Here is a 12,678-nt window from a genome sequence, read left to right on the forward strand (position 1 = left end):
AGAACTGCTCCCCAACAGAGGCCTGCACGTCTCCCTGTCCTGTAGCCCCGAGGGGCGTCACCCCCGCCCAGGCCGTCAACACCAGCCTCCAGGATGCTCTCTGAACACCGGGGTCTGAGAGCAGGTTTCAGGGCTGGAAGTGAGCGGGCCAGCACGCTGCCCTCCCACACCCCCGCGGCCTCCGCCTTGGCCACAGCTGTCTGCCGGAACCTGCCAACGGGACAGTTAAAAATAGAGGGGGCACCCCACCCCAGAGGAGCCGGTGACGTACACAGCCGCCATGTGTGTCTGTCGGGTCAGTTGTCTCCAAGCGTTTTTGCTTGTGAACCTTCAAAGAAATTGGAAAAGCTAAGTTTCCTTCACGAATTTCCTGAGTGGACAACCTCATATTTTTTAATGTGTCTACAGGTGTCTTTATCCATGGGTGGATATTACTGCAGTGCAAGTCTGAGCCGGGGTTTAGTTACTCCCGTTTTTCATTTATATTTATGGCACTAAAACGCCTTGTTCTTTTTTTATATATATATAAAATATATTTTTATTGTTTTCAGAGAGGAAGGGAGAGGGAGAGAGAAAAAAAACATCAATGATGAGAGAGAATCGTTGATCAGCTGCCTCCTGCATGCCTCCTACTAGGGATCGAGCCCGCAACCTGGGCCTGTGCCCTTGACCAAAATCAAACCCGGGACCCTGCAGTCTGCAGGCCGACGCTCTATCCACTGAGCCAAACCGGCTGGGGCTAAACCTGGTTCTTAAACATAAGTAGATGACAATGGAAGCTTTATTAGCACACCTTAAAATGTACTAAGTTGGGGAACAACCTGAGAGAGAAAGGGAAAATGCTTCGAGGAGGGAGAGGTTAATGAGGTCAGACGCCATGGAGAGGCTAAGCCAGGTGAGCAAGGAGACAGCGTCCTGAGCGTCACTGGCACCCCAGCCGGGGCCATGGGGGCACAGCGGGGTTCTCCACCGGAAGCAGCTTTGCCCTCCAGGGGCCGTTGGGCAATGTCTGGAGCCATTGTCGGTGTCACCGCTGGTTGCAGTCCTTACCCGAAGCCACAAAGGGGCCAGGAGGGAAGGGAGGGGAGGGGACTAGCAACAGTGTTATTGAGCAAACGTCCCGGGATCCTAGCTGGGCAAGGAGGGATGTGAATAAGGCCGACGAGAGATGAGAAGAAAACGCCTGAGCGGACAAACATGCAGAGGAGAACTGTTTATCCAAGGCAAGATCTGAGCATGGCCAGTGGCTTCCATCCGTGTGACGAACGCGCAAGCTAAGGCACGGACGGTCCCGGCGCAGAGCGTGCAGAACCAAGCTTCCTCGTCAGTGACTGTAACGTGGGCCCCTCTGTGGAGGCCGCCGGAGGCGCACCAGAGCTCAGGGGGAGTTGTACAATGTGCATTGCTAGGGTTAGAACATGGGCTTTACTGCCTTGGCCGGTGTGGCTCAGTGAGTTGAGCAGCGTTCCATGCACCAGATGGTTGCTAGGTCAATTCCCGGTCAGGGCACATGCCTGCATTTCGGGCCCTATCATGCTCAGTGTTTCGCTCTCACATCGATATTTTTCTCTCTCTCCCTCTCCCTTCCTCTCTCTCTAGAAATCAATAACAAAATATTTTTTAAAAAGGGGTTTATTGAGGGACCTCAAGGGGTCAGCAACAAGAACAACCACAGGTCCTTTGACTTTCGTGTTCCCATAATAAAGCGTGCAGGAGCCCTAGCGGTGTGGCTCAGTGGCTAGAGCACTGGCTTGCAGATTAAAGGGGCCCGGGTTCCATTCTGGTCAAGGGCAGGTACCTCAGTGGCAGGCTCAATCCCTGGCCCCAGTCGGGGTGCATGCGGGAGACAACCAATCGATGTTTCCCTCTCATCCCTTCCCTTCCACTCTCTCTAAAAATCAATGGGGCCCTGGCTGGTTTGGCTCAGTGAATAGAGCGTCGGCCTGCGGACTGAAGGGTCCCAGGTTCGATTCCAGTCAAGGGCATGTACCTTGGTTGCGGGCACATCCCCAGTAGGAGGTGTGCAGGAGGCAGCTGATCGATGTTTCTCTCTCATCGATGTTTCTAACTCTCTATCCCTCTCCCTTCCTCTCTGTAAAAAAATCAATAAAATACATATTTTTTTAAATCAATGGGAAATATCCTCGGGTGAGGATTAACGAAAGAAGTGTGCGGGAGCCCGGGCCATCTGATGGACGCTCAGTCCAATACTCCAGGGAAGGGGCCCACCCCACGTTACTCTCCTTTCTCAGAGGGAGCGCCTGAGAGCACCTTCGAGGAGAGATGAGCAGGCACGTGAGAGGTAGGCAGTCGGAAGGCACGCTGTGTAATCAGGGGCCGTGACAGTGGCCGCTGGCTGGCCAGCCCTGAGGACAGCAGAGACCAGAGAAAGCCGTAGTGTCTGCAAGAGGGGCAGGTAGCGCCCTCAGTCTGATCGTAGGCTGAGTTCCAGTGCGCCTTCTCCACGACAGAGGAGGAACTCCTGGCTCCCCATGGCCCGCTGGCTCATGGCTTCTGGCGCCGGGAAAGTCAGTTAATGACATCTAGAATAGCCGGCTGCACGTGTGTTTCAACAGACTCCCCTCGCTGCGTTTCTTCATCATCCTGGGTGGTTTCGAGAGAAAAGGAAGAGACGGAGGATACGGCTTCAAAGGGAAGAGGCCTCTTACGAAACAAACCAGAGTGGTGCTGGCACTGACCGGCTAACAGGGTGCCCGTGTGCCTCACGGAGGGTGTTTCTAAAGGGACGTCTGACACCGCAGCAAACACAGCACAGACACAGATCCCTACGTTTCAGAGTGGCAGCGTGTTCCATGAGGGTTCTTTCCTTAAGGTGGAAGAAAAAAATAGAAAACAAAAAAGAACAGAGAAGAGAAAATGTCCAGGAAATGTCGCCCCCTAACTGCCCCCCTGCCAGCCTAGTCGCCCCCTTTCTGTGTTCCCAGAAGGATTTCCCCGTGATTGGCTTAGAGTTCTAGAATAAGGTCACGGAAGACACAGAGCCACGGCCGGGAGAGGGGAGGGCTCAGCATCCTACACGTTGTGAACGCAAACAAAACAGAGAGCTGAACGTGGCAGAGAAAGCTAGCTTACCAAATAGCCCTTTTGGCTTTTTAAAAAAAGATGTTTTTATTGATTTTTAGAGAGAAAAGAAGGAAGAGGGAGTGATAGGAACATGGACGAGAGAGAAACATCAATCAGCTGCCTCCTGTCCGCCCCCTACTGGGGATCGAGCCTGCAACCGAGTGACCGGCGACCTCCTGGCGCAGGAGATGATGATGCTCAACCAACTGCGCCACGGGCTGGGCGGGGTTCTATTTTTAAACGTACTCCAAAGCTACCTAAACATGGGCAATACTGAACTCAGGCACCTCTTGCATAGAATTCAACCATGGATGCTGTCTGTATCTACCCCCTGCGGTCCAGCTCCAGCCCCAAGGGTAAGGACGCTGTCATTTGACTGAAAGTGTTGTCATCAGCCCTGGCTGGAGTGGCTCAGTGGATAGAGTATCGGCCTGCGGTCTGAAGGGTCCTGGGTCGGATTCCAGTCTAGGGCAGTGGTCGGCAAACTCATTAGTCAACAGAGCCAAATATCAGCAGTACAACGATTGAAATTTCTTTTGAGAGCCAAATTTTTAAAAGTTAAACTTCTTCTAACGCCACTTCTTCAAAATAGACTCACCCAGGCCGTGGTATTTTGTGGAAGAGCCACATTCAAGGGGCCAAAGAGCCGCATGTGGCTCGCGAGCCGCAGTTTGCCCAACACTGGTCTAGGGCACATGCCTGGGTTCCGTGCTCGATCCCCAGTCGGGGCCTGCAGGAGGCAGCTGATCCATGATCCTCTCTCCTCATTGATGTTTCTCTCTCTCCCTCTCCCTTCCTCTCTGAAATCAATAAAAATATATACTTAGTAAAATAAATAAAAGTATTGCAATTAAGGCTACTGTTAGCACATTCCGCCCAATCAGATTGACTCTCCACCTAGTTATGCCCTCCTGGATGAGACCCCAGGCCACCGCTGAAATGATGCTGTTTTATTCTCCAAAAAACTAGTGGTATGGCCACATCTGTTCCCTTTGTCTCTGTGCAAGCCTCTAACCACTGAGCAACACTGGCCAGGGCCGCCTCACGTTTTTTTGAAATGTGACTTTACAGTGTTTGAATCTGTACATAAATTCGTATCGGTAAAACCTTAAAAAAAAAAAAAAGAAAGAAAGGGAATGGATGCTTATCGGTATTTTTCTCTGTAACCACAGAAGTACTCATGGGCCTCGGCAGGACGGGCGGCCCGCGCTGCCGGGATCACCTCTCCAAATGCCGGCTCATCCACTTCACCGGGAGTGTGCTGCTTGCCCGTCACCCCGCACACGTAACACGCAAACCCTGAGCGCCGCGCCAGCGGGTCAGTGGTTCCCGCGGTCGCTGTAAACGGAGAAGAGGCTTTTTTTAAACCGCGGGCAGTTAAAATAGATTGGCCTTTGTAGTGACACCCCTGACCTTTCCTCCGCGCTCACGTGACCGGCGGTGACACGCGTCAGTCAAGTGTTCCGGGAAATCGGGTTGTGTTGGTCACCAAGCTGAGCGTGGAGGCAGCAGGTACCACTCGCAGATGATAGGGCACCTGACCTTATTTTCCCACAACGCACTGTGTGAGGCTCAGGCCTGGCTTCGTGTCCCTGGGTGGCCACCTGGGGCTGTCACAGAGGGCTGTCACCGCAGCTGTTGAGAATGAATGGGACGTGAGTCCATAGGGCTTTGAAACAAGAAAGCAGCCCACGATGGCGCGGTCTGCGTGCGGCCTCGCTTCACATCCAGACTCAGGCGTCTCCTTTCAACCACACAGAGTCGGACAGCACAGCTGCTCACCTTTGCACGGCTTCCAGAACACTCCACGTTCATCCTGACAGTACATTGACTACAGGAAAGTCACTGTGTGTGCTGCATTCTCTCCTGAGAACGGGCAATGGATACTGTTTTCCTCTCATTATCTCCCAGGATGTTTCACGGGGGGGCTTGTCACACAACAGGCAAAGATCTCCACTTTCAGCCCGGCCCGTGTGGCTCAGTGGTTGAGCGTTGACCCATGAACCCAGGAGGTCAGGGTTTGATTCCTGATCAGGGCACATGACCAGGTTTCGGGTTCAATCCCCAGGAGGGGGCGTTTAGAAGGCAGCCGATCCATGTCTCTCTCTCATTGATGTTTCTATCTCTCTCCCTCTCCCTTCCTCTCTCTTTAAAGTCAGTTTTTTAAAAAAAGGTCTCCAGTTCCAAGTCCTGGGATGAGGGAGGATACCTTTCCTCCAGGAGCTCCGGCTGGCAGGGAGGCGGCCCAGACCGTCCCTGTCGGCGTGTCTGCCGCATTCTTCCACGGGAAAGCATTGCTTGGAGAAGCTGGCTTGCTTTCCGCCATCTGAGCAAAATGCCCACAAAGTCAGCTCTCCCCCAGCCCCTCTTCACGCCGAGAAAGCAGCCAGCCACCGCGGGGACCAGGAAGGCGGTGAGCACGGTGCTGGGCACCCGCCAGCCACGCCCGGCTCCTCGCCTGCGTGAAACAGCACCGTCAGGCCCTCGCCTTTCCTGAGGCATTTCCGGGGGAGAAGGAAATGCATGCTCTACTAGAGAAACAAAGGTCAGCTCAACTGCTGTAGGAAAAAGCCATCTGACAAAAGTCAACACACATGCAAAACATGATCGCCCGGCAAACTGGGAACAGAAGGAATCGACCTCAATAAGTAAAGCCGTACATGAAAAAAGGTCCCATTAAAACCCGGTCAAAGACTGAACGCTTCTCCTCCGACATCAAGAACAAGGCAAGGTGCCGCTTGCCTGCTTTTATTCAGCCAAGTCCTCGCCAGAGGAATTGGAGAGGAAGAGGGGGAGGGGGTGAGAAGGACAGGAGCGGGCAGGGAGAGGGGGAGACCACATTGAAGAAGAAGAAGCAGATGATCTCTGTTCACAAACGATAGGATCTTACAGTAGAAAACCCTAAAAATTCCACACACACAAAACTCTTAAAACCAACAGGTTCAACGGGTTACGGAGTCAATGCACAAAAACAAGTTACATTTCTATGCATTGACAATAAACCACCTTAAAAGGAAATTACAAAACATTTCCATTGACAAATCCACCACAAAGAATAAATACTTAGGAATTAACCAAAGAGATAGAAGACCTGGACAATGAAAACTACAAAACATTGTTAAAATAAATCAAAGAAAACCTAAATAAATGGAAAGGCATCCTATATCGTGGATTGGAAGAAGACTGTTAAATGGCAACACTACCCCAAGTGGTCTATAGTCCCAATGACTATTTTTTACAGAAATAGAAAACTCTATCCTAAAACGTATATGGAATATCAAGGTGTGAGAAGAAACAAGTCATCTTTTCTGTCAAAAAGCAGTTTAGACAGCCACCATTTCTGCCGCATGACTTGCAGCTCCCCTGGGGGCCGCCCTCTTGAACTGGCAAAGGCCAACCCCTCCCTTTGAATTAGCCAATCGGGAGAGACTGTGCGCCCGAGCTCCAGTCAAGAGTGAGGGACAGGTCACGTGTGTCAGGTTAAAGAGCCGAGCGCCCGCCCTCTCAGTGTGCGCGTGAGCCCAGACCACGTGCGTGGGCCCTTCTGCAGGAGTAAAGGTGTTTGCCCTGCTGCCTGGCTCCCGAGGATGCTCTGTGTTCTACCAGGACCCCTGAATTTGGGGGCTCGCCTTATTTCTTACAAAGGGACCCCCAAATAGCCTCAACAATTTTGAAGAAGGAGAACAAAATGAGAGACCGCGTGATTGTGATTCCTAACTCCAAAGCTTACTGCCACGTTCACGATAATGAATTTGGCAATGACTTCTTGGATATGGTACAAAAAGCACAGGAAATAAAAAACAGACAAACTGGACTTCATGAAAACCTAAAGCTCCTATGCATCAAAGGACACAATCAGCAGAGAGAAAAGGCAACCCACAGAGGAGGGAATATTTGCATAGTCACACACATGCCAAGAGGCTGATAGCCAGAAAAATAGAGAACTGAGGAACAAAAATCCAAACAACTCGATTCAAAAATTGGAAAGGGGCTTGAATAGACAACTCTCCAAAGAAAATACAGGAATCGTTAATAAGCACATGAAAGACATTCAGTATCGCTAATCATTCGGGATACGCAGATCAAAACACAATGAGGCACCACCTCACGCCTACTGGGATGGCTACTAAAAAAAAAAAAAAAGCAGCAGAACACAGCAAGTGTTGGCAAGGATGCGGAGTAATCTGAGCCCTTGTAGACTGCTGATGAGCATGTAAAATGGCACAGCTGCTATGGAGAAACGGTATGATGGCCCCCCTCCCCCAAAGTTAAAAATGGAATTACCGCCTGATCCAGCACTTCTGCCTCTTAGCATTTACCCAGAAGAATTGAAGGCGGGGACTAGAAGAGACATTTGTACACGCACAGGTGCAGCAGCATTATCCTCAGCAGCTAAAACGTAGAAGCAACCCGTGTCCATGTATACAATGCAATATAGTCAGCCATGAGGTAGGAGGAAGTCCTGCCATTTGCAACATGGATGGGTCTCGGGGGCACAATGCTGAGTGAAATAAGGCAAAGACAAACACATATGAAGTATGATCTCACTTATATGTGGGATCTTAAAAAGCTGAGCTCAGTCTCATCATGGGATCGGGGGTCATCATGCTGCTGTTTTGGGAACTGACTAGTACATGTGATGGGCTTCGCACCGTGCCTGTCTCCTCCTCCATGTTCACTGAATATCTGTTATTAACTAGTTGTAGGGCATATCCATTTTCAAAGCATTTCCTACATGTTAGTTCTATACATCCTTAGAAGAGAACGTCCTAGAGGCTTAGGAACTAGAGCCACGAGGGGTTAAGGGACTTGCTTGATGCCTGGAGGAGAATGCTTCTCCTTTTCTTAGAGCTTCTTCCCTAAACAGACTCCAGGCGCCTCTCCCCTGCAGCCCCTCCCTTCCCTGGAGGCAGAGGGACTTACCTGGAGGCTACCTTGGGGAAGAGGAACCGGATGGGCTTGGCTCGCTCTGTCCTTCTTCCTTTGGGGAGTGACCAGCAGCGAACATGACTTCCCCAGTCCTTCTGCGACTGGGGGTGAGCGGCCGGTTCTGGGGTGTCCTTGGAGCTAGCTCATTCGGCTCACAGACGGATCTGAGCCTGGCGTCTCCACCTAGACTTTCCCGGGGGCGAGGGGCGGGGGCAAGGTGGTTGGCTTCGTTTTCTGTGTGCCAATCATGGACCCACTGCCAAGCCGAGTGGCAGGAAACGGAGGGGTTTGTGAAACCTCTCTCCACGGGGTCAGGCATGTTAAGTCATCAGATCCACTTCTTCCTGGGAGACTCTCTTCCAGAGCCTTCCATCCATCCTCCTGCTCCAAGCGGTATTTATTGCCTTGATCACGACTCAAATGAAGACTAAAGTACCAGGCAAATTGTGGCAGGGACTTTTGGTGACCTGCTCAAATCTATTCTCTCTCCCCTTAATAACAAAACGTGGGTTTGGGTTCGTTCTGTTGCTGCCAAGGGGGGGGCGGGGGGGGGGAGGTGTGTGTGTGTGTGTGTGTGCGCGCGCCTGGTGGCCACGTTCTGGCTGTTGGCTACAAGCAGAAATGCTGTGTGGTGTTCCCAGGAATTCTCAAAGGGAGGAGGCTCGCCCTGCCTTTCTTCTTCCTCGTCCTGTTGCCCAAACTTGGATATGGCTGTGGCTGTGGCTGTCTTCGTACTGTGAGGAGGTCCGGGCAGCAAGAGCGAGGAAGCTGTGGGCCAGCGAGGGCCTGGCTTCCTGTGACTTGACTGAGCTGCCACACCAGCTCTGAACTGCTAACCCGGAGGCTTCCGAGTGAGAGAGAAACAACCTTATCAGTGACTTAAGCCACTGTTGTTTTGTTATCTGTCCCATAGAAACTCAGCCTCCAGCCCTCTTTCCCCAGTCCTATCTCCCCAGCCAGACTGCCAATCTACACCCCTTCATATCAAACGCGGGAGGGGAGCCAAGATTTCAACAGCAAGCTAAATGTATTTACAAGGAGAAAATGATTTAGCTTTGAATTGGGGGCCAAAGAGCTTTAAAAAGATCTATCCTAAGAACACGGAAGTGGACAGCCGTCTTCCCTCGGTGGCTGACAGTCCACAACCAAACTCCTGAATCTCACCCTCGGGGCCTGCCCCCTCGGTTTTCTTCCTCTCCTTCCCCGGCAGCATCTCCTACACTGTCCACCTGGCCGACACTAGCCACCTGGAATGTAGCTCCCGGAATTGAGACAATCGGAAGTGAAAAACAGACATCACACTTCTAAGACTTAGCATGAACAAAAGAATCTGAAATGTCTAATTAATAGCTTTTTATACTGATTGCATGCTGAAATCATGTTTTCGGTAGACCGAGTTAAGTAAAATACATTATTAAAATGTCACCTGTTTGTTTTTCCTTTCTCTGACGTGGCGACTTGAAAATTTTCAATTACCTCTGGTATATACTGGCACAGTATATTTCTATTGGACAGCAATATCCTCTCAGGCTAAAAAACATGGCGGCCATCTTTGTGGGGTTTTTTAAAAATATATTTTTATTGATTTCGGAGAGAAAAGGAGAGGGAGAGATAGAAACATCAATGATGAGAGAATTATTGGTTGGCTGCCTCCTGCACGCCCCCTACTGGGGATCGAGCCTGAAACCTGGACATACGCCCTGACCTGTAATGGAACCATGACCTCCTGGTCCATACATAGGTCCATGCTCAACCACTGAACCACGCTGGCCGGGCTGCAACCATCTTTGATTCCTTTCTCTCCATTGGCAAATTGTGTAGGCTCTGCCTTCAAAATAGGTCTGTAATTCAACTTCTCACCACCTCCACTGGTCTGCCTACTTTTCACACATACACCCCCCCCCCCCACACACACACACACACACACATGCCTATCTCCTGTATGTGTATTTGAAATAGCTTCCTAGCTGGTCTTCTTGCCTCCTTCCACACCATACCTGACAGTTTATTTAGCTACTAGAGGCCCGATGCACAAAATCTGTGCCAGAGTAGGCCTTTCTTCCCCCAACTGCCAGCACCGGCTTCCCTCTGGCACCTGGGACCCGGGCTTCCCTCCAGTGGGGTGTATCTGCCTTAAAACATAGGAGTTCCATGAGGGCCGTGACTTTGTTTCCCCGCTGTGTTCCCAGCATCTCCGTGCCTGCCAAAGCCGAGGTTCTCAATAATCAGTCGTAGAATGAATCAATGAGCTGTGGGTTCCCAAACTCCGTTTTGGACCATCGAGCCACTGGTACTGAAACAAACATTTCAGTACCCTTCGATTTTAGCCCATCACTGCCCTTGGGCCTACAGTAATTCCACAAAGACCAAAGCAAGAATCTTCTCCACACGCCAAACCTTTTGTCCGTTTTCTCACGAGCCTCGGTTGCCCTCAAAAGACTCTGGAAGATGGGTTCCTTTTCCCTCTAGGTTCCCTAAAATCTCCGTGAGCACCTGGGCCGCGTCCTGAACTTCCGGCCTAAAATACAGGGTGTCCCCAACAAATGTACACACACTTTCACAGCTGATGGCTCAATGTTGAAAATGCAATGTATTTTAATAAACACTGCCTTTATAATTACTCAAAGTGTGTGCATACATTTTTGGGGACACCCTACATGTGCAGCTACAGGCAACAGGGATCCTTGATCTCACAGAATCTTGGGGCTTCAGGGCAGACACTGTGAGCACAGGTGGTGTGCACATTGGTTGTTGGTTACCTGGCCGGGTGGGTGGTTACCTGACCGGGTGGGTGGTTACCAGGCCGGGTGGTTGGTTACTTGACCGGGTGGGTGGTTACCTGACCAGGTGGTTAGTTACCTGACCAGGTGGGTGGTCACCTGGTTGTGTGGGTGGTTACCTGGCCGTGTGGTTGGTTACCTGGCTGTGTGGGTGGTTACCTGGCCGTGTGGGTGGTTACCTGACCGGGTGGGTGGTTACCTGGTTGTGTGGGTGGTTACCTGGCCGTGTGGGTGGTTACCTGGCTGTGTGGGTGGTTACCTGGCCAGGTGGGTGGTTACCCGGCCGGGTGGTTGGTTACCCGGCCGGGTGGTTGGTTACCTGGCCGGGTGGGTGGTTACCTGACCAGGTGGTTGGTTACCTGGCCGGGTGGGTGGTTACCTGGCTGTGTGGTTGGTTACCTGGCCGGGTGGGTGGTTACCCGGCCGGGTGGGTGGTTACCTGGCCGGGTGGTTGGTTACCTGGCCGGGTGGGTGGTTACCTGGCCAGGTGGTTGGTTACCTGGCTGTGTGGTTGGTTACCTGGCCGGGTGGTTGGTTACCTGGCCGCCCGCACCCCCTTAGTCCTGGGGCTGCCTCATTGGGGAAGAGAGCCCCGTATTGGAACCACAGATGGGGGACACGTGACAGGGGCCGTAGCCAGGCCCCTCCTTTGAGACGCGGGGAAATCAAGGCTCAGACAACTTGGGCCAAGTACACTTAGGCCACGAAATAAAAATAAAAAATAACAGCGAAGACCCAAAACTCATGGCGGAACCGGCCCAGGAAGCCAGGTGGCTGGGCCCCCACCATCCCGCCGGTCCCCACAGCGCCCTCGCGGCCTTCCAACAGCTCGCGGCAGCGACCAGAGAGGCCCAGGGCGGCCGTCGCACCTGCCCCCCGGGGAGAAAAAAGAGGGGCGTCCCGCCTCCACCGCGGGCCACCTCCCTGCCCGGCCCGCCGCGCCCACGCTCTCGCGAGACTAGCGGCGCGGCGCTCCCGGAAGTGGGCGAGGAAAGCTGTCCGCCGCCACCCGGGGCCGCAGTACTATAGGTCCGGGGCACGATGAGGGTCTCTGCGGGGGGGCGGGGGGGGGCGGGGGGGACCAGAGCGAGGCGGCATCCGGGAGAAGCTCCAGGCCACGCCCACAGAGCCCGGGCCACGCCCACGGCGCCCGGGCCACGCCCACCGCTGCTGGGCCCGGGCCTCTGCGGCCGCCCCTCCCTTTGCCCTTCACGGCGCCCGGCCCTGCCTGTGGGGCTCTCCCCGCGCCGGCCGCCCGTCCCCTCCCGATTGCACTGCAGGCGGCGGGCCCGGCGAGTCCCCGCAGCCGCACGTACAACTTGCTCGGTGTAAGTGCGAGGAATGCCGCGGGCCCCCGGGGGCCGCGCCTGCTTTCTATCTATAGCTGCGTCTGCACGCCCGAGGTCCACCGCAGCTATTCCCGGGCGACAACTGCTCCCCGCGGCCCCTCTCCCCATTGGTGGCTTCCCACCCCAGTTTGGGAACGGGGCGATCTCCCACCTGTTCCCTTGGAAGGACTAACCCCTTAGGCGGAGGTGCCATCTGGAGCCTTCCAGCCGCTTGGCCTGGGGCTGGGACTTCACCCCACCCACCTGCCGGGTTCCAAAGCCACTGCTTTGGGGTTTTTATTTGTTTGTTTTTGTGGGGTTTTTTTTTGGGGGGGGGGGGGTTGTTGTTTTTTTAATTGCAAGACTATGAAACAATATTTTTGCTTCGGTTATATTGTGTTTCAAGGGTCTGAGTAACTGTCAGTTTGCCTTCTCCGGTCTTATTCATAAGACTGGCTCTCTCTCTTTGCTCTGCGAGGGTTAAAACATACTTAGAACATGTAAGTGTGCCTGACAGCCTGGGAGGATGGAAGAGCACGGTTATTCTCTTGATCCTG

The 12,678-nt window shown here is 52.9% G+C and overlaps 1 protein-coding gene across 1 annotated transcript in view; it reads left to right on the forward strand.

Moving 5' to 3' along the window:
• Positions 1–11,934: 11,934 nt before the first annotated feature.
• AGL (amylo-alpha-1,6-glucosidase and 4-alpha-glucanotransferase) overlaps positions 11,935–12,678 on the forward strand; it is a 45,882-nt gene continuing 45,138 nt past the window's right edge. The window contains exon 1 of the mRNA XM_079761199.1: positions 11,935–12,121. The gene's annotated coding sequence lies outside the window, so the exon portion shown is untranslated. The remainder of the gene's footprint in view (positions 12,122–12,678) is intronic.

Source organism: Cnephaeus nilssonii (genome assembly GCF_951640355.1).
Source record: "Cnephaeus nilssonii genome assembly, chromosome: 21".
In the NCBI taxonomy this organism is placed as follows: domain Eukaryota; kingdom Metazoa; phylum Chordata; class Mammalia; order Chiroptera; family Vespertilionidae; genus Cnephaeus; species Cnephaeus nilssonii.